At 43.4% G+C, this 19,325-nt stretch overlaps 1 protein-coding gene across 11 annotated transcripts in view; it reads right to left on the bottom strand.

The window, feature by feature from the left end:
- Positions 1-19,325, bottom strand: part of SIPA1L2 (signal induced proliferation associated 1 like 2) — a 215,790-nt gene that overhangs the window by 168,319 nt on the left and 28,146 nt on the right. The window contains exon 1 of one of the 11 annotated variants that reach the window (XM_070492585.1): positions 15,738-15,760. The exons of the other annotated variants lie outside the window; for them this stretch is intronic. The gene's annotated coding sequence lies outside the window, so the exon portion shown is untranslated. Of the gene's footprint in view, positions 1-15,737; positions 15,761-19,325 lie in introns of those variants that run through there. 11 annotated transcript variants of the gene reach the window in all.

The raw sequence follows: 19,325 nt of genomic DNA, 5'->3' as shown, positions 1-19,325 counted from the left end.
AGAATGGCGGTTGCCAGGGGCCAGGGATGGGGGAAATGGGAAGTTATTGTTAAATGAATACAAAGTTTCTACTTGGGATGATGAAAAAGCTCTCCAGACAGAAGGAGGTGATCGTCACACAATCACTTCAATGTACTTAGCACCACTGAACGATACACTTAAAAATGGTAAAATTTATGTTACGGATATTTTACCATAGTAAAAAAAAAAAAAAGCAAAACAACCAAAGCTTTTATTAAAAAGTTTTCCTAACATTAAGCAATTAGAAAAGAACATATTATTGAGCATCTGATGTCACGGTTTCAGTCTTCACTAGTTATTCAATCCAACCAAGCATTCATCTACTGAGCAAGTGCCCACCAAGCGCCTCCTTGTTCCCAGCTACATGCTAGGATCCGAGGGAACAAAGATGGAGATGGTCTCCGCCGTGGAGCGGGTACGCCAGGGAACCCAGACATACCACTAGATACACAGAAAAGCAACCTGGGGAGGCCTACGTAGGAGCCATAACCGCACTATAAATGATAAATGGTTCTTGCAAACAAAGCACGAACTTGCACAATTTCAAAAAATTCAAGCCCTCTAAAGCGTCAATATTTTTCAAAGTTTTAGGAACCAATTTTTTTTTTCTCCAAAGAGGCTTTCTGTTTTCTACATTTTTAGGCTGATACATTATAAAACCTTCAACTATTAGAAAACAAGTCTTTAAAAGTCCTACTGATGAAACAGTCTGTTTCGTGACTAAACGTGTGGTGCATTTCTCTTCTCCAGCAGAGATCCCTAATCCAATGTCGTAACGTCCCCCACACAATGAACACAGCTCTGTCAAAGGCACTTCTCCTTCCTTTGAACAGCAAACATCCTGTAAACAATTAAGGTCCCACTCTTTTAACTGATGGCTTTTGTTTACTGACAGGAAAGGAAACCACAAATTCTCCATGAGGCATGAGGGACTCCAGGTTCTGCTTCATTTCCTACCAAGCAGGTGGTTTATCTGAGGCAAGGGGCTATTGTCTTTTGCCTTGTTTTACCTTTAGAAAAAAAATCAGCGAGCTTTCGGCAGAGCAAAGGCTTCTCAAGCAGAACTTGGGGCTGTGGGCTGCCTTGCAGGGGGTCAGGGAGACGGGAAGATGCTCCCCTCTTCCCTGGGCCATTGCTGAAAGGAGGCACCTGACGCTTCCACAGGAAGCTCCGCCAGAAAACCAGATTTGCAGGCAGAGAGAGGTCTGGCCCTTTGCTCTTACCAGCAGGTTCTTCAGCTGTTTTCGCAGTGAAATGGGGCTCTGAGAAAGTGAAACCCAATGTTTTCTTTCCATTGAGAAGAACAGAAATACTTGATCCAGCTCAAAATCACTGTTTCTCCGTTGTCTATTAAGACAGGCTTGCTAGTATTCAGGAAAGGCCAGCACCAGGGGAAAGCTAATTTTTGTTTTTATTTTTTATTTTAAAATAAAAATTCCTTTTCAAATGAGATCTCTTCCCGGCACAGTGATAAGTGCTGACTTCTGCCCTTGCACTCGTGGACTCTGGCAATACGCACAAGCAATACGTGCCTCTCCCCGCAATTCTGGGCCAGCAGGCCAGCCACAGCTGCTGCACCAAATCTGTGAGCCACAGTCATATCCTATGGTTCTCTGGGTATCATCATTAGGCCTCGGGGCGCACAGCTGCAATCCTCACCCAGCCCTCACCCATTCCCAAAGTACAGTACACACCTCAGGAGACAGTTCCTCAAGAAGCATAAAACCGAATATGGAATCAGTGCCAGATTCAAGCAGCCAATCCTACCTGAAGAGATTTAGATCACAGAGGATTCTGGAAATGAACATCAGATTATGCCACTTGCTCCAGGAAATGTATTCTGGAAACCAGTGCACCTGTCAACACCCAACATTCAACACCACTGACCATCACTAGCGCTCATAATCAGGCTTTACTGTCTCAAACAGCTGCCCACAGACACACAAACACAGAGACCCAGTGGTCTCTGTTAACTGTTTCCAGGCTATTTAAAGGTCTCCTTTTACACAGGTGTCTACACCACCAACAAGATATCAGCTTAACTTTAAAACACGTTGCAAAGCTCCAGCAAATGACTGACCAGCCCGAGGAGTCTGTTCTCACTGTGAGTCAGGTGAGCACAATGTAAAACTCTCAGCTAGTCCTGCGATGTCACTGGAGACACTTTCCTTTGTCATTTCAGTCTGGCCTAACACAAGGCACTCCCATCACTCAGGTCGCGTTTCGTGGTTTTTGGGGCTTTTTTGGTGGCTGTTATATTTTTGTTTAATTGTCACAAGAACATTTAACATAAGATCTACTCTCTCAGCAATTATCAAGCGCACGCCACAGGACTGTTAACTATAGGCACCATGTTGTGCAGCAGTTCTATTCATCTTGTGTAACTGAAACTTTATGCCCATTGAACAGCAACTCCCCATTTCCCCGCTGCCCAGCCCCTGGAAGCCACTGTCTACCCTCTGTTCCTATGAGTTTGATTCAATACCTCATGTAAGTGGAATCATACAATATTTGTCCTTCTATGACTGGCTTAGTTCATTTAGCATAACGTCCTCCAGATTCATCCCTGTCATTGCATATGGCAGAATCTTCTTCTTTTTTAAGGCTGAATAATATTCCCTTGTATATATACTCTGGTGTTCTTTTTAAGTTAGATAGAGGTAAGAAGGGAGAAAGATACTGGAAATAGAGCCCCTCCAAAGTTACTAACGTTCAACAAATATTTACTTAGCACTTCTAGCATCCAAATACTTAACTAAATGCTGTCCACGCTAAGGCATAGTTCTTGCCGCCAAAAGCTTACTGCCTAACAGAGGGAGCCAACTTTTAGAGAGAAGAGTATAACCAAGGTGTCAAGAGAACATAATGGAAGACGTCTCTAATAGTGAGGGCACCAAGGAGGAGGAGGCCAAATTTTACCTGGGAGGAGGGAGGTGGGGAAGAAAAAGCTTCATAAGCAGGTAACACTGGAGTGAGTAACTCGACCATGGCAAAGGGGTGGGGGTGTGGGTGTGGGGGAGAGCTCCATGCCCTCACCCCTCAACCCTATCAGCAAGGTACAGACCTATTCAACTTTCAGGCAGGCCCTCCTCTCCCCCATCCCAGCCCCAGGGTGAATCAGGAAGAAGCTAGGACTTAGATGCCTCCCCCATACCTCGCAGAGAATCCTATGAGCCCTACAACACCGTGCCTCATAGAGAATTCCATCAGCCCTACAACACTGTTTTCGTGTCTAGACTCTAGACTCCAGGAGGGCAGGGACAAGGCCTGGTTCAAGGCTGCATATCCAGTACTGAGCGTTGTGCGCTGCACTTAAAAAGGACCTGATAAATATTTTCCAAAAAAAAAAAAAAACGGAGGGAGGGATAGAGAGAGAGGAGGCGGAAAGGGAAAAGGAAGAAAAGGAAAAGAGAGGAAAGAGGAAAGGAAAAAGAGACTGGCTCTCTATGGAGACCCGGAAGCTGCTGAGGAAAAGGACAGGGGAGGCTAGCCCAGCACAGGCACAGAGTACACATCTGCTGAAAGAAAGAACAGAGGCATTTCTAAATGCGAATTCCCACAGACTGGGCTGACTCATCTGAAATCACCAATATTCATCCATTTTTGACCTAAAAAAGCAAAAATTTCATGATTCAACCTAATATATGATCCTCCTCAGTGAGCTTACCTATTCCATGCCCAACTCTATCATCAGTCACTTATTTTGGTACATTGCTCACCTTACTCCTCTGTCTTGTGCCCAAACAGCCAACTGCCACATGAATGACCGACCAACACCTCTAACTCAACTTGCAAAAAGGAGAGTTCATGTCCTCTCCCTCGACTCATCTCCGTACCTCAGCTAAGAGCTCCCATCTTCCTTCACTTCCCTCTTCTGCTGCCATGAGCCATGGCAGACGCAGGGGCTGTCTGCTCCGCATACCTTGTCCACACCCCCTTCTCCTGGCTCTGGTGAGGAACTCTCCCGCCCTTAATGCACTGCTGCCCACGGGCCACTCAGGCACACCACTGCCTCTCCTCAGTGACTAGTTCAGTGTGCAGAACCAAAGCAAAGCCATCTACATCTTCTCTGGGATACTAGACGGTTCCCAGGAGACAGAATTTGGTTTCTACTGAGGGTGCTAAGCTAAGAGGTGGTGAGCTGTGATTGCTGGCTGCCATCTTGCTGGTGACACAGAAAGGGCTAAGGTGAAGAAGTCAGCAAAGCTGAGAAGGCAGAGCCAAGAAACCGGAGAGGAAGAGTCCTCACAACAATGTTTGAGCCCCTGGGTCTGACAATGCTAAAGCATGCTCCTCCTAGACATCCCACTTGCTTGAGCAATACCTTTCCTTGTCTGCTTAAGATAAAGTGGGGCTTGTGTCACTCATAACCAACATTCTAGACAAATACGCCTATTCAAAACCGCACCATGCATAACTTAAATCTCAAAACAGCCTTCAAATAATTCCATAAGATGGCGTCAAGTGCCTCTTGCTTGAGTTATAGTATGTGATAAATGACCTTTCCCAAATAAATACGACCTACAGTCCTCGTCCCTTTTATGGAGATGTTCTCATCACCCAAAATACATCCTCAGTCAAAGGCCTTCACTCCCATAAAACTTTCTCAGACATTTCCAGGGGAAAAAAGTCTTAAAAAAAACCTTCCTAGACAGACAGTGACTCTTGCCCTCTGCAACTCCCAGAGAACATTACTTGTATCTTTTCTTCTAACAGCTTTTCAGTCAGTCTCATATGTGATTTATATATAGATGCCTGCTACCTTCAATTGTGAATTCTTAATGAGCAGAAGCCTTAGGCATAATAAGTAATCAATAAATAGCTGGTGATATGAATAATTATAAGCAGGCAAGCTTTGTGTATTCAAATCATTTGCTGCTGATGACGTCACAGTTAAAGCAAAGTATCCTTTTTTCATAAATTTATTACATTAATTTTTCTTTGAACTTTTAAGAGTGAATAACTAAATTCCCATGACTACTGGGATGGGCCTTGATGCGGTGTAGGAAATACCCTAGGCTCTTTCACTATTTCTCACAAACAAGATAAATAAGGAAGACTCTTGCAAACAATACACCCCTGCCAAATTAAAGCTAAAAAGCTTTAACTATTCCACAGTAACCACAAGCGTAAACTTTCAGCCAAGGCAACCAAGCCACTGGCACTCTCTCTACCCTATCTTTCCAGCTCCTTGTCCTGCCACTCTTGCTCACACACCCCAAGAGTGGTTCTGCAGACTTGCTTAGGTAGAGGATGGAGCAGTGAAACATCTTGATATTGTCTGCGAACATCCCTTTCCTCTACCCAATGTGTAAAACATGATGAATAATGATATAATTTTAATATGGGAACCAGGAACAATTTTACTAGCAGAAAGAAGTATGTGATGAATTCATATGCATCACCACAAGCATACCTATCCAGGAAAAAAAAATAGGAGGTTGAACTTGACATGCATAGCTGATACATGTGCTCCCATCATCATCTGCTGGTTTGCTTTAATCCTCTGCATGTAGACAAGCAAAACATTACAAATGAGAAAAATATCATCCCTTAATGTGGTAGTTTTATCCATTATCTATGAGCTGAATATTGATCCACCCTTAAGAGCAACCAAGACAGAAAGGAGTACACTTGGACCCCATGGTATCCCACACTCTCTATGTAGCTTGAACAAGGTTCTAATGTAATAATGCTATGATGCCATTTTAAGAATAGGGGATCCTCTATCATATACCTGAAACTGTACTCATTAAATCAATGGAGAAAGGAAGGAATAAAACATATTTGGCAAATTCAAGCACATTCTCTATTTTAAAAATAGGTATTTACAGCAACCATAATCAACTAAGGTAAAAATGCCCCAACTAATAACTTTGCTAGCAGTGCCGCCTGTTTTCTGACACTGAAAGGGATAGAACCATTATCAGACGAATCTTTTGAATCATATGTAAGCACTACTTGTACAAAATGCAGGACGAAAATCTTTGATGAGCTGGGCAAACTAGACAGAAGAAAAATCAGAAAGGGAAATAAACTGGCATAGATTTATCTAGCATAGGCTTGACCACATCTAGAACAGAAGAAATAAATCTGACAGTGCAAAGTTATAGAACAACTATGGTGTCATGTTTGGAGGGAAAAGGAAAGCATTCCAGCAGGTATGTATCAAATATATACTAAATAGTAAGGGTGTAATTCATTTAAGCCCCATTACTTCACATTGTTCGAATTTTAAACAATTATATATCTGCTCAACTGAGACGTAGATCTTTATTTTACATACATGAAAGTAGAAAATGCAAACCTAACTTCTATAACTGATACATAATTCGGGGAAAAAATGCAGTGAAACCATTTGAAATGTAAAGAGAATAACCATCCCTTTAGGTTATCTGCTTTATTCAAGAAAACAACTTCCCTCGGTTGTTTCAGTACCGATATATTAGAGCTTCAGATGACCGTTCTAGAAATATAGTCAGTAAAGTACATTTTTCTAGAGGCTACTGCTCATTTTCTAGCTGAGTCCCTTTTTGCCCCCAGTAAAAGAAATTTTACAACCTCATCCATGGAAGTGGTCATCGTATCACCACAGAAAAATATGGGCCTTATTATACAAGCAGACATGAAGAGGTACGGTTTCTGTCTGAGTAAAGTGGAGGGAGAGAATAACTCAGGCCAAAGGTTAAGACTTGTGCGTAAAAAGAAACTGATGAAAGAAGAATAATCTTCTCTAACGTCCTCTCTCCTCTCACTTTCTTCCTCTCTCTCTCACCTCCAAAACATTTTCCACTCCAAAGGAGTCAACACTTTGCTATCTGAAGCTTCACGCATACAGCACAGAGTAGAGAAGTCCCACAATGAAACAATAAAAACAGAACAAAGGAGGAGGAAAGTCAATCCTGAAAGACTCATTCTCTGTAACAAGGCTCCCTTAATCTTAATAACCTAACAAGGGAGAAAAAAGAATGAAGAGGATGCTAAGAGTGGATATTGAACACACAAATCACTGGGCTTAGAGAAATGACAGAAAGCAAGGATGCAGGTTTGGTAACATACAGCTACTGACTTGCAAACACCCCATAAACGCTTGCTGGACTGAATGAAATTTTTCACAGGCTTCAAGAAAGAAAAACGTGATGAGCAAGACTGGAAAAGGTGGTGCTTCTAATCTGTAAAAATAATAACACTAATAAAAAGAAAAACTATGTAGAGAAGAGAGTTGGAATGATACTTCAAAACAGAAGGACAACACACAAAGAAGATAATATTTACTTAGCTTGGCTTCATCAGCTAATCCAGAAAAATCCCACATAAAAGCAACACGCAAGACTCAGTTCCTCCTCAGATCTTGTTCGTTTGCTCAATACAGTGACGCGGCTGGGAGAGCGGGTTTCACTCCAGTTCGGCCTACACTGTCCTTGGATATTTCTCAGTGATCAGGCGAGTCCTGTCTTTATCACAGTGAAGTCAAGTAAAAAGACAGTCATGAAATAGAATGTCTAGATTTCCCTCACCCACATCTTCAGGGGCAGACGTCCAATAAGGTATCTATTAATATTTTATCAGACATTTTCATTTTATGTAGACAAGTACATCATCTCTACGTGCCTCTGCAGCTGGCCACTCCTAACAGAGCAGCTGAAGGAAACCTGGCCTCATCTCCACAGGCTCTGAAGACTTCCTCCAACCTGAGCGTCCGAAGTTCACACAAACAGCCCCCCAGACTATCACACTACATCAGAAAACTGAAGGGAAAAGGAAAACGGGGCAAAGTATCAACTCACGAGTAACCAGCTACCCTGAATGACTTAAACTTATTAAAAAGAAAAAACTACAAGGCAGCAGTCTAAACCATAAAACTATAAATTAGTCCCCACTATCACCAAGATAAATTTCTTTTAAGGGAAAACAAAGAGAAAGCATTGATGGAAATGACAAGGTATTCTCGGCACGGAAACCTTTCCCTTCTGGAAACACCCAAGAAGAACACAGTTTTGATACTTCCTACACAGAAAACAAAATAAACTTCCTAACCACCTGGTCACAATGCAAAAACACCGGGAAGATGGGAGTGAACGGTACTATGACACTAACGGCAGAATCAATTTCATAATCAACTTGGCACATCGTTGACACGGAGCACATCTCCTGATCGGGGGAAACACTGGTCACTTTTTCAAGCCAGAATCGACAAAGGGCGCAGTAATTCTTGCTGGAGTGGTTCTAGCCCGCTGGTGACAGAGACCTTAGTGGAACAGGAAACAGACTGACAAGTGCTGGGGTCACTAAGGAAGTTACGTGTCACAGGGGAGCGTGGGATGGGAGGGGCTGTGCCACTGCATTTTATACTTTTTATTACTTTTATAATACAAGAAAAAAACTTACTTTGACAAATTTGATTTTAAAAAAAAACACTGAATTTATAAGTCCATTACTCTCAACCTCATTATTCAAACTACTACATATATTTCTTGAGTAATATACCAAGTACTGATTCAGATCTTCAGGACACATGAGCTGACATCCCCACGAAAGCACCACACCCCAGTAACTCTCCTACACATCCTACCTGCTCCCCAGCCCAGCACAATGCCTATAATCCACGTCTGTAATACTCAATTAGTACAAATCTAGTCTAGCCTCTGCTTCACTTAGCACCTTTCTCATAGATCTTAAAACAATGGTTTTCAAAAGTGTGAACCATGGACCCCCTGAGTCCCAAGGCTCTTCAACTGGATCTGCGAGGTCAAAGTACTTTCATAAGGAACTAAGACACTATTTGCCTGTTTTATTGCATCCATGATGTGAGAGTAACAATAGCTAAAACTGCTGGCACCTTAGCACAAAGCAAGGCAGTGGCAGCAAACTGTACTAGTTATCATACTGCACAACTCCAGTGAAAAAGAGACGAATAAAGATGGTCCCACTTAACGTCCCTGATGAAGAGGTAAAAATAATTAATCACATCAAACCTCAGTCCTTGAGTAGACACTTTTTAACATTCTATGGGATGGAACAGGGAACACAGAGAAAGAGCCTTGCTCCTGCATGTTGCTGGTGCTGCGAGAAAAAGCACCTGAGAGACGCAGCCATGAGTGAAGGAACCACTCTGTTCACGAAACACCGTCTTTGACTTGAAAGCGTGATAGACAAACTATGGTTATTCACACACGGCTCTTTGGTGGACATTTTCTAGAAAAGGAACAAAACGGGCCCATTTTCAAGGAAAACAACTGATACAATAGTAAGATTCAAGCTTTTAAGCAAAAATTAAGACTTTTTGAAAACTTGCATATCCATACCCACTGTGAAGCTGACAACTTCCCTCCATTTAAAGATTCTCCTAATTGGCAAGACGTTTTTTTTTTTTGATATTATAAAATGAAATGTATCGACACGTGGGAGATTTTCCAAATGACCGATGCATGATAATCAAAATCATCCATGGAACAGTTTTAGAAGTTCATCGATACAGTTTCAGAATCTCCATCTCAACCAACCTTCAAGAAACTATCACTTGTTTAATATAGTATCAAAGAAGAAGATCCACAATTACCTAAAAAGAAATTAAAACGCCCCCCCCCCTTTCCAAGCTACATCTCTGTGTGAGGCTGGATTTTGCTCTTATGTGTTGACCAAGGCAACGCAGCCCATCGAACGAGCGCAGATGATCTATCAGAATGAAGATGGGAACCCAGCCGTCTTCTAGAAGCCAGATATTAACGATACTGCAAAAATCATAAGACACTCTTCTCAATAAGGTTTCTTTTGTTTTGGAAAATGGTTATTTTCCATGGAAATGCTACGTATGTTAACATGTAGTAGGTTTATTATTATTTTTAATTCAATGAAGTTTTTTTTCAATCTCTTGGGTTTCATTTTCCAATATGATAAATATTAACAGATATCACCCACATAAACAAAAGCTCTTCAGGGTCCGCAATAATTTTTAAGACTGTAAAAAAGTCCTGAGACTAAAACATTTGAGAATCACTACCTTAAAGGAACATTCAGATGGCAACTCCCACAAGGAAACAAATTTGAAAAATCAAGCAGGTGGACTAAAATTTCTTAATCATCAGATGATAACGCAAAAAGCAATTTCATTGTAATTCATGAAACCACATACACATTTATTGAGGCTTCTCTTTAGGGACAGACAAATGGTTAAAGTATTTAAACATCTGGGTCTCCATTAATCTCCTACAAATTTCCCAAATGACTAGTCTTGTGTGACATGAAAGTAACACCGTATGTAAATTCATCCAATTAGCTTACTGATTCTTGTACATTCTCCCAAATTCACTAACATTCACTACATTGTCTTTCGCCACCACTGGCTAAGAGACTTCTCACTGAATTATTGATTTTCTGCCAATTAAGTACCATAGTAAGATCCAGTTGGGCTTAACTCTGGAGAAATTTCTTTTTTTTCCAGTCTCACTTCTCTTGTACCCTTTAGAGTCTGCTGGGGAATCAAAATAATTGGAATCCTAAGGATGAGATACAGAATTCTAAAAATATCCTTGGTGTAACTTACAAATAACCCAGTTGTCAGACACTTCAATGGTCAGAGACCTATTTTCCACTGGATTCCAAACTTTGATGCTTTGCAGTTAGATCTGCCCACAATTCTTTGTCAACTTAATAACTTGACTATGTGCATCTTAGAATAAATCAGTTTACTGAACCCAGCTGAAGACTGATAAACACATTCATGTATATACTCTCATTCATAAAAGTGGCATGGTTGAGATAGGAGAATAAAAAAAATCTCATTATCTATGGGAAAGCATATGAAGAAGGAAAAATAGTTTCGAATTTCTGAAACAACACTTGCACAGCTAAATGAACACTCCTGGAGCAGCTGAAAAATCCCCTACTCTAGGATTAAGACTCCACCACAGGAAAACAGTTCATCTCTGTGGAACAAAGGCTTCCTCTGAAGGGCCCCTACAGCCCACCAGAACGTGCCCGCAATCCAGTGATGCAAGCCCGTCCTCTGGCTTGGAATCCCATCTCTCCCGTCCCCCTCCCCAGCAGGAAAGCAGGATCCCTAGGCACCTTAGGGGACCACACAATGGAATGGGACATCCACCCTCATCTCCCCACTCTCACTCTCTCACCTCCATCTCGGGGGTTCTACCAGGCAAGCTATGAAGAGCCTCAGGAATTTATCTCAAGAACACCCATAATAACTCTTCTTGAATTCTCTGGAAATGTGGCTGTCACCATTTGAGAAGTGAGAGTGAATAAGGCTCAATTTATTTTTGTGCACAACCTGAGTCTGGACAAAGTAGAGAAATGAAACCAAAGTTTAAGAGCTGAAAGAGAAGAAAGAAATTTCACTCAGCGCTAGCATCAACATTAACAAGCTTGCTGGAAGAAGAAAGAAATTTTGAGTGCATACACATTCTTTTCTGCAAAGAGGAAGGTATAAAGAAAAAGCACAGTGGACGTGAGACCAGATGCTGAGCAGCCTTATCTACTTCCTGAAAAGGAGCTGGCTTAGAGGAGCATGGCATTGGGCCTCGCCCACAGAAACGGCCACATACAAGATCAGTTTCATCTCTGTCTTCCTCCTACATCTGCACCGCCACCAAAAAGAAAAAAAAAGATCCTGCAGTGAAAGGGGGTGAGATCTTTCAACTCTCAGCAGGCCAAAGTCACAATATCAAAGAGAGAACTCATTAACATCACTAGACAATGGAAACTGGACAGAGAGAAGGAACCCTTTAAAGAGAGAACTGAAATCCACGGACTGAAAACACAGACAGCAAACAGGAAGGACTGTGCTTTGTAAGAGTCTCCCCGATTCAGCTTAGAACAAACCAAAGGTACTAAACCTTGATCAAGGTAAAGGTCTGCTTAGAGGAAAGGCTGCTAAGTCAGAACCCAGGGCATTCAGAGGTGCGGGTCTGTTTTCTGGGGAGAAAGGCAGAGTGCTCCCCAGCTATCGTGTGCTTTCCTGGACCCTCCAGCACCCTGTGTGAGGGTTATCAGCCCAAATGGGAACGATGAGAAAATAGCTAAGAGTATTTGAATGGAAAGAGTAAAACAAAAATGAGAAACTCTGCCTGCTGCAAAAATATTTCACATGTGATTCTCTACTTCCCTGACGAAACTGGAAAATAGTTCAACTGTTTACATTTCAGGGAGGGGGTTTAAAAAAAGAGAGAGAGAGACCTGAAATTTTCCACATTGGTCAGCAGGGGATTGGAACCCATCCCATAACATGTGCACTAACTAGTACTGTGCTGCCTGCCACTCTCTTCCTCTCCCTGAGGTGGGCTCCTCTGGGTCTGCCCTGGGTGTAGAGGACAGCCAGTAGGGACCGGGTGGGGCCAGGTGGGGGTGGAGCTCAGAGCTCCAACCGGACCAGACAGGACAGTTGTCCAGAGGACAGCAGGGAGGTTGGGGACCTGCCAGGAAGGCCCTCCCAGGCTCTTGCAGGCCAGCTGCCCCCATCATGGTGCAAGGATGCAGCTGCCTCCAGCTGTGTCTTCAGGCAGAGACTGGCTTAACCTTTAACCTGGAACTGCTTGACTGTCCAGCACCTTTGCCTCTTGTCTTGTTTGTGTTTTTGGTTTTTTTACATTAATTTAATTTTTTTTACTTTTTTTTTTAGGAAGATTAGCTCTGAGCCAACATCTGCTGCCAATCCGCCTCTTTTCTTTTTTTTTTTCTTTGTGCTGAGGAAGATTGGCCCTAAGCTAACATCCATGCCCATCTTTCTCTATTTTATATGTGGGATGCCTGCCACAGCATGGCTTGATAAGCGGTGCGTAGGTCCATGCCTGGGATCCGAATGGGCAAACCCCGGGCCACCAAAGTGGAGCACAGAACTTACCAACTGCGCCACCAGGCCAGCTCCCTGCTTTTGTCTTTAAGCTCTCTCTTTCCACCTCCTGATGCAGTTAACAACTGACACAGCTTATTCTCACCTATCTACTCTCCCTAGTGAGGCCACAATAGGCCAGAGTCTATGAAAGTCAAAAAGATACTGCGGTACTTTACAGAAATGAAAGGGGGAAAACACTTCAGAGCCTCCTGCCAAAAACTGCTGAGCAAGCAGCCAGGCCAGTGACTAGAGGTTATTTCCATTTAAACAATTAGCAAGATACGGCTACAAATCCAACTTCTCCTCACTGAGAGGAACTAACATCATTTCTCACGTCTTGATTTTAAATTTACCGGAACATGCTAAGAACACTTATTTAAGAAAATAAAAACAGTTGAAATGGCAACAGCCGAGGCCTCTAAGCACCGCCCGCCATCAGTGCCACCTGATGTCCTATGGGGGCTTCTAGTGGGACAGTCCTGATACTGTGACCTGCTGCAAAGAGGCTACCAGGATCAGGAAAAAGGATGACTGAATTATTTATTTCCGCTAATCTACTACTGAAAATAAACCACCAGAGAAAGGGAAGGAAAAGAAGAATGTAAAATTATCAATTCTTAGACACACACACACCCTTAGAGACTGTCTGATAGCAAGAGGAATATTTAGCACAGACATTTGCAGACACTTACTGTCTGAATTAAAATGGGAAGCTGCATAGACATAAGTCACCGAATAATGAGCAGTGCCACCGACAATTTTACTCTGCTCTCTGCCAGATACGATTACTCTCACTCCATCTCCAGAGGTAAATACATTGAAACTGATAGAGTTGAATGGGACCACCTGCCACTTGCTTTCAAAGGTTCTTCATTTTGGGGATACGACTGCAGCCACCTAAAATGTTCACATCAAAAAAAAAAGTCATACTTTATTATAAATTAAGACTGCTGGTCTTGAATCAAAATAACTTCTGGTTTATATGAGAAAAATAAAACAAAAGCTGATTTATCATGCTGTCTATGTACTCCTGGCCCTACGGCATCAGAAGACTAAAAAAACTCTCTGAATCATCAAAGACAGGAGTGTTTATTGTTAATCAAAAACGTGGTCAACTGAAAAGTTTTCCAGAATTTTAAAAAACAAGCCTTCCTCAGAACCTTTCCAAACTTTCCTTAAAGGACCTTAGGAAAGTAGGAACAAGACTAATTTCTCAAAATGAAATAAAAATGAACACTAATATTTCAAACGGGAGTTTATCCTTTCCATATGTTCACAGAAAAAGAAACAAAAAATACTGAAGTGAAATGCCTTTCTCTCTTTAAATCCTATATTTCAGATTTTTCTGTTGTACAACTAGAAATATGGAAGAAGAAACAAATTAATTGCAAATAAAGAGGGAAATCAGTTCCTCGTAATTCTCAACCTCGAAAAATTCTCAGTTTCAATAGTGGTCCAAACTTTAGGGCCAGACAGATGCAGGTAAATTCAAATTACTCAGGAAACTCCGAGACTAGCTGCAAACTGACAGTGAAGACATGTTTTTTTCAGAGGCTGAATAAATTACTACATCTCACATCACACACTTATAACAAACACAAAAACACTCTTAAGAAAAACAAGATGTTTTCTCTGAAAATTCTAAGTCAAATAATCTCCCACAAAATCTCTTTAAAATATTAAATTTTCTGATCAAACTCCTATCTAACAGCCAAGAAATGTTCATTTGCTTAGTGAGACTACTAATGATGGGCCACATTTACTGAGTCTTTTCTGTGGCCTGGAACAGGGACCAGAGGTGAGGAGCCAGCCCCAGCCAGGCCTCCACCCCACGAGCTGCATGCATTCAGCCTGTGGGCTAACATCAACCCACTTTTCTAGATATTCCTGAACAGGAGTGCCATGTTAACTAGAGGTGTTCCTTTTAAGGCTTGACCTAGAGACTACATTGCATTAAAAAATGTAGCCCTGTAGAATTAGGAATTCTGAAATAAGTCTGAGATTTCCCGCCTCTCGGATGTTCTTCATAAAATGATTTACTGCGGTTTCACTAAAATGATTAGAGAGAAACATTCCAAGCTATCTATAACAAGTTGCTAGGCATCTTGAAAGTTAGCAGAGTGGCAAGAGTTTTCCAACAAGTTGTCAAAATAAAATGAAAAGATAGAAACCGTCAGCAACACAGACAGCAAAATAAAGATATCTCATTAAAAAAAAAAATTCTCACATGAAATAAGCAATATTTGCAGAGCTGGAATGATGGTCTTTAGAAAAGTCGACTTTTTGTAAACAAATAGTTGGACCACATGCCCTGGGGGGCAGTTATTCTCTGTGGACAGACATACGAAGGGCAGGGACACTGCCCGGGCAGGCACAGTCCGGCCTATCTGATGGTCAATGCTGACCCACGGGGCAAGCTCAGGCCCTCCGACAGCCCTGCTCAGCTGCACGAAGGGCAGCACTTCTGACCCTCTAGCTCTCCAGCCTCCTGTCTACGGCCAGACTGGTCGCAGCCCCCGTTACTTCTCAAAGTCCACTCCCTTCCAGCCTTCCAGTGGTCTCCCTCCAGCTCTCCATCCCCGGTAGAACAGGCCTGTAGAACAGAACGCTGACCGACTCCACCTAACGATAACATGAAAGGCGAACATAAACATGAACCAAAGGAGGAGGAAAAAGGAGCTGGAGCTGCAAAGTGGCCAAGGCCCATGAAGGGGGCTATGCGGAGAAAGTCAATGAATAAAAATGAGCAGCTGGTGCTGAGAAGAGAGTGAAAACACAAGGAAAAGATGAGGCAGAGGGGCTGGCGCGGAGGACGAAGCATCAAAGGGAGACGGCAGCTGATACCCAGAGGAGCCGGGGCCGGGATTCTCACCAGCACTCGTTTCATGCTCCTAATAACACAATCCAGTAGCTCTGTGTGGAGTGACTGTGCCCGTGTAATTGAATAATTGTTGTTCCGGAACGTTCCATTATCATTCTCTTCCTGGAGAAACGTCTCGGACCAGCGCTAAAGGGAGCCGAGTTTAATTCCCCTTCCCCCAGCTTCGTTCTAACTGTTCCTCTTTCAAGGTTTTCGGGAAATCGAGAGACTCCAAAGTTCTCACTAAAGTTTCTCCAATCCAACAACTGTAAGTGGCCCGAGTCTCCCACATGTAACAGGCTCTTTCTTAGATCTGCTGGGCATCTCTCCTGCAATTATTTAATACCAGTTAACTTTCTCAAAACTTCAAGTCCCCGGAATCACGAAGAGTGCCAAGAAACCAGCATGCTCAGAGAGGCAGGGCGCGCTCCAGAGCGCCCGCAGGTGGTCCTGATGCACGGTGAGGCGCTCAGATCTAAAACAGGTCAGGGAGCTCAGCCCAGGCTACTGTTAGAATCACCTAAAGAGCTCTGGGGAGTCCCGATGCCCAAGCCGGACCCATTCCCATTAAATCAGAATCTCGGGGCAGGGGGCGGTCATCCATGGTTTGTCAAATGGCCCCCATGATTCTAACACGTGGCCAAGTTTGACAAAACTAAAGAGACACTAGCAAAGGCAGGCATTCTGCAGAACACGAACAGCTAGCATGATAGTAGCTGGTTCCTGCTGGGCACTGACACTGTCCTCTGCATGCATCACTTCCTTTACAACTTTTCAACTGCCCTTTCACTTAGTAAAAATGGGTCCTTTGGTGCAAATCACTGGTCCCCTGGCTAGGGAGGGGTCAACCTGGGCCTCAGTGTCTTCCTGTCACTCTTCCCTTTCATTCATACAAAGAATACTGCCCCCATCTCATGTAATTTCTCATCCAATTTCCAGTCCAGAGAGAACAAAGCCATGGGGCAACAAAGAAGGCCTTACGGTAAGAAACTAGCTAAAAAACATTAAACCACAAAAGAGAAAAATGTAAAAGTCTGGGTTCCTAACTACAACTGAAGACATAGTAAAACGTTTCCACCTGAAACAACCTCCCTCCCCCGCTCCTCCTGGGAAGGGGACCAGAGACCAAGGTCGTCGAAGGTCAAAGCAGACCACTCTTTGTGCCCAACTGTCACTGCTGCCACTGGGCGGACCCTGACTCTTTTCAGCTGTCACCTTCCTCACAAAAGAGAGAAGGCAGAGTCTGGACACTTTCTCCCGGCACACTTATCTCATTCCATCCAGCTCAAGCTGGGCCTGAGGTCTGCAGAGTCGTCCACCGTGCTCCCCTGATGGCGGGGGTTTCAGAAGCCTGACTTTCATAGAAACTGCCGAAGTTAACTTTTCAAGGCCGGGGAGGGACTATGTCTAGACTCATATACGTCCTTAAAATTAGAGTCTGTGCAGCAAATGACCATTTTCTTCCAATGAAGAAGCTCTTAAAAAAAAGGAAATCTGACTTTGAGAGACATTTGAAGTCTGAGTTCTACTCCTTTAAAAATTTCAAAGGAAAAATCCTAGTTTCACTATGAATAATGGAAAGTGTCACTCAAAGGCTAGTGCAGAGGACCAAACAGGACCACAAACACTAGCAAACGGAATGTTAACTAAGTCAAACATGAATACTGTTTTCCACCACGGCTGACAATTACCTAGAAGTTCCATTGTTGGGGAAAAAGTGAGTGACCTCCCTCGCCGTTTTCAAAACGGCTCCAATTTACTAACGATGCCTGCAGAACGCTACCTTTTACAAAGCAAAGTTAACAGCGGGTTTCAAGTTGGGGGTGGGAGTGAGGGTGGTGGCTAGACCCAAAGGAAGGGAAGGAGAAAGACAAGAAAGGCCCTAATACCAACCCAGCTTCCAGAAAGTCAACGGGCTAGTCTTGCAGTGGCTCTGCAGATGCTCAGTTTGGACAACCCTGGAACACATGGTATACTCTGAGCTCACTGCCATCTCGCTCTCTCATCCATTTGCCCGCGTGAACCTGCATCAAACACAAAGAGCACTGCGCTATAAGTTTCCAGCATTCACGTGGCTAAAGGAACCCCATGAGTTTCCTATATGGGAAACAAATTCCAAACTGACATGGCCAATGGTTCATATTTTGCTGAAAGTAACTCAGAGTGAGAGCTCAATGAAAGCATCGCACGGTTGGACCCCAAGTCACGAACGAGCAAGGACCCTGACATAATTCTTTGGTTGCTGAATGTATTTATGCTAACATGAAACATTTAGAATTGGTTCCGGAAAAGCAAACTCTTAAAACATTTCTGGTTTAATCTTTTTGGGGTCAACTAATATAGTCTAACATAGCCATGTTCATAGGGAGGATGGGTGGGTGCTTCTCTATCTGAAATCAACAAATCAGCTATTAAACACAGTTTACGTATTTGGAGAGGCAACAGTTCATCATTTTTGATATTAAAACAATCAGCGAGGGAAGAAGAGTTTGTGAGAAGCCCTGTTAGTGAAAAGCGCTTCTCCCTATCTTCCTGGGAGGGGCTCAACTAGTTAACTCCAGGATTCTTCCACTCCTGGAGGCGGAGGGACTGCCCCGATGAGACAGCATCCTGCAGGCCCAGGGCCCCAAGAGGGGCCCCTGCAGCCCAGGCCTGGGTGGTACCCCGCCTGATCCTGAATCTCTCTTAGCAAGATCATTTGGTTTCATCACAAACTGAGCTCTCCATCTTAACCTCTATCAATAATAAATGAGTATTTCAACCTCTACTTTTACTTTGTTTATAGTTTTCAACTCTGCCGAAGCCTGGGTAGGAAAAGAGGGTATTATTTATTGAGCATCTCAGAAACCCCAACATCTGTGAATGGGTGACAGCATCAATTTCAGTTCCCAAAAAGACACTGCAACCTAACATTCTTCAGTTTGTGAATGCAGCTAAAATTAAAACGTGGCCTCTATACCACCCCCACTCCCCATTAGGATACGTGAATTTGCACCACAGTTGTTTTATCTGAAAGTTGGCTATCAAAATATATTAGAAATGCTTGCAATTTAAAAGAAATATATCCTCGTTCATTCCACAAAAATTTGCTGACTGCCTACCATGTCCAGGAACTGTGCTGGAAACCAAAGCTGGTATGGTAACACAGTCACTTGATCTACACACCCCCCGCTCCCTCCTCCCCCAGGGCATGCGGCCAGACAGGGAAGAGAGGCAATTCCACAGGCAGGGACAGTGAGCTGGAAGAAGGACCTGGTGGAGAAGACATGGATGCTCAGGGAGGACAGGGCTGAGTCCAGAACCAGGGAGGGCCTCAGGAAAGTGTTCTCCGCGCTGGCATCTGAGCGGCGAAGTCAAGGGTGAGCAGAGCTGACCCAGCAGGCATGGGGTGGAAAGGGATGGGAGGAGAGCATGTGGACAGGAGTGGCGGCCCCTAGGAGGAAGCACTGCAGGGTGACAGGGTCTGGGCGGGAAGGCACAAGGTGCACATAGTGGATTCAGCAGAGGGCAGGCAACAACACCCGCTATGGTGGCACTTAGGGCCTGGACTTCGACCTCAAGTGACAAGATTTGATCTGGGAGTCAAGAGAATCACTCAGA

This window comes from Equus asinus, chromosome 2 (genome assembly GCF_041296235.1).
Source record: "Equus asinus isolate D_3611 breed Donkey chromosome 2, EquAss-T2T_v2, whole genome shotgun sequence".
NCBI lineage: Eukaryota > Metazoa > Chordata > Mammalia > Perissodactyla > Equidae > Equus > Equus asinus.
This window is presented reverse-complemented; position numbering and strand designations above follow the sequence as displayed.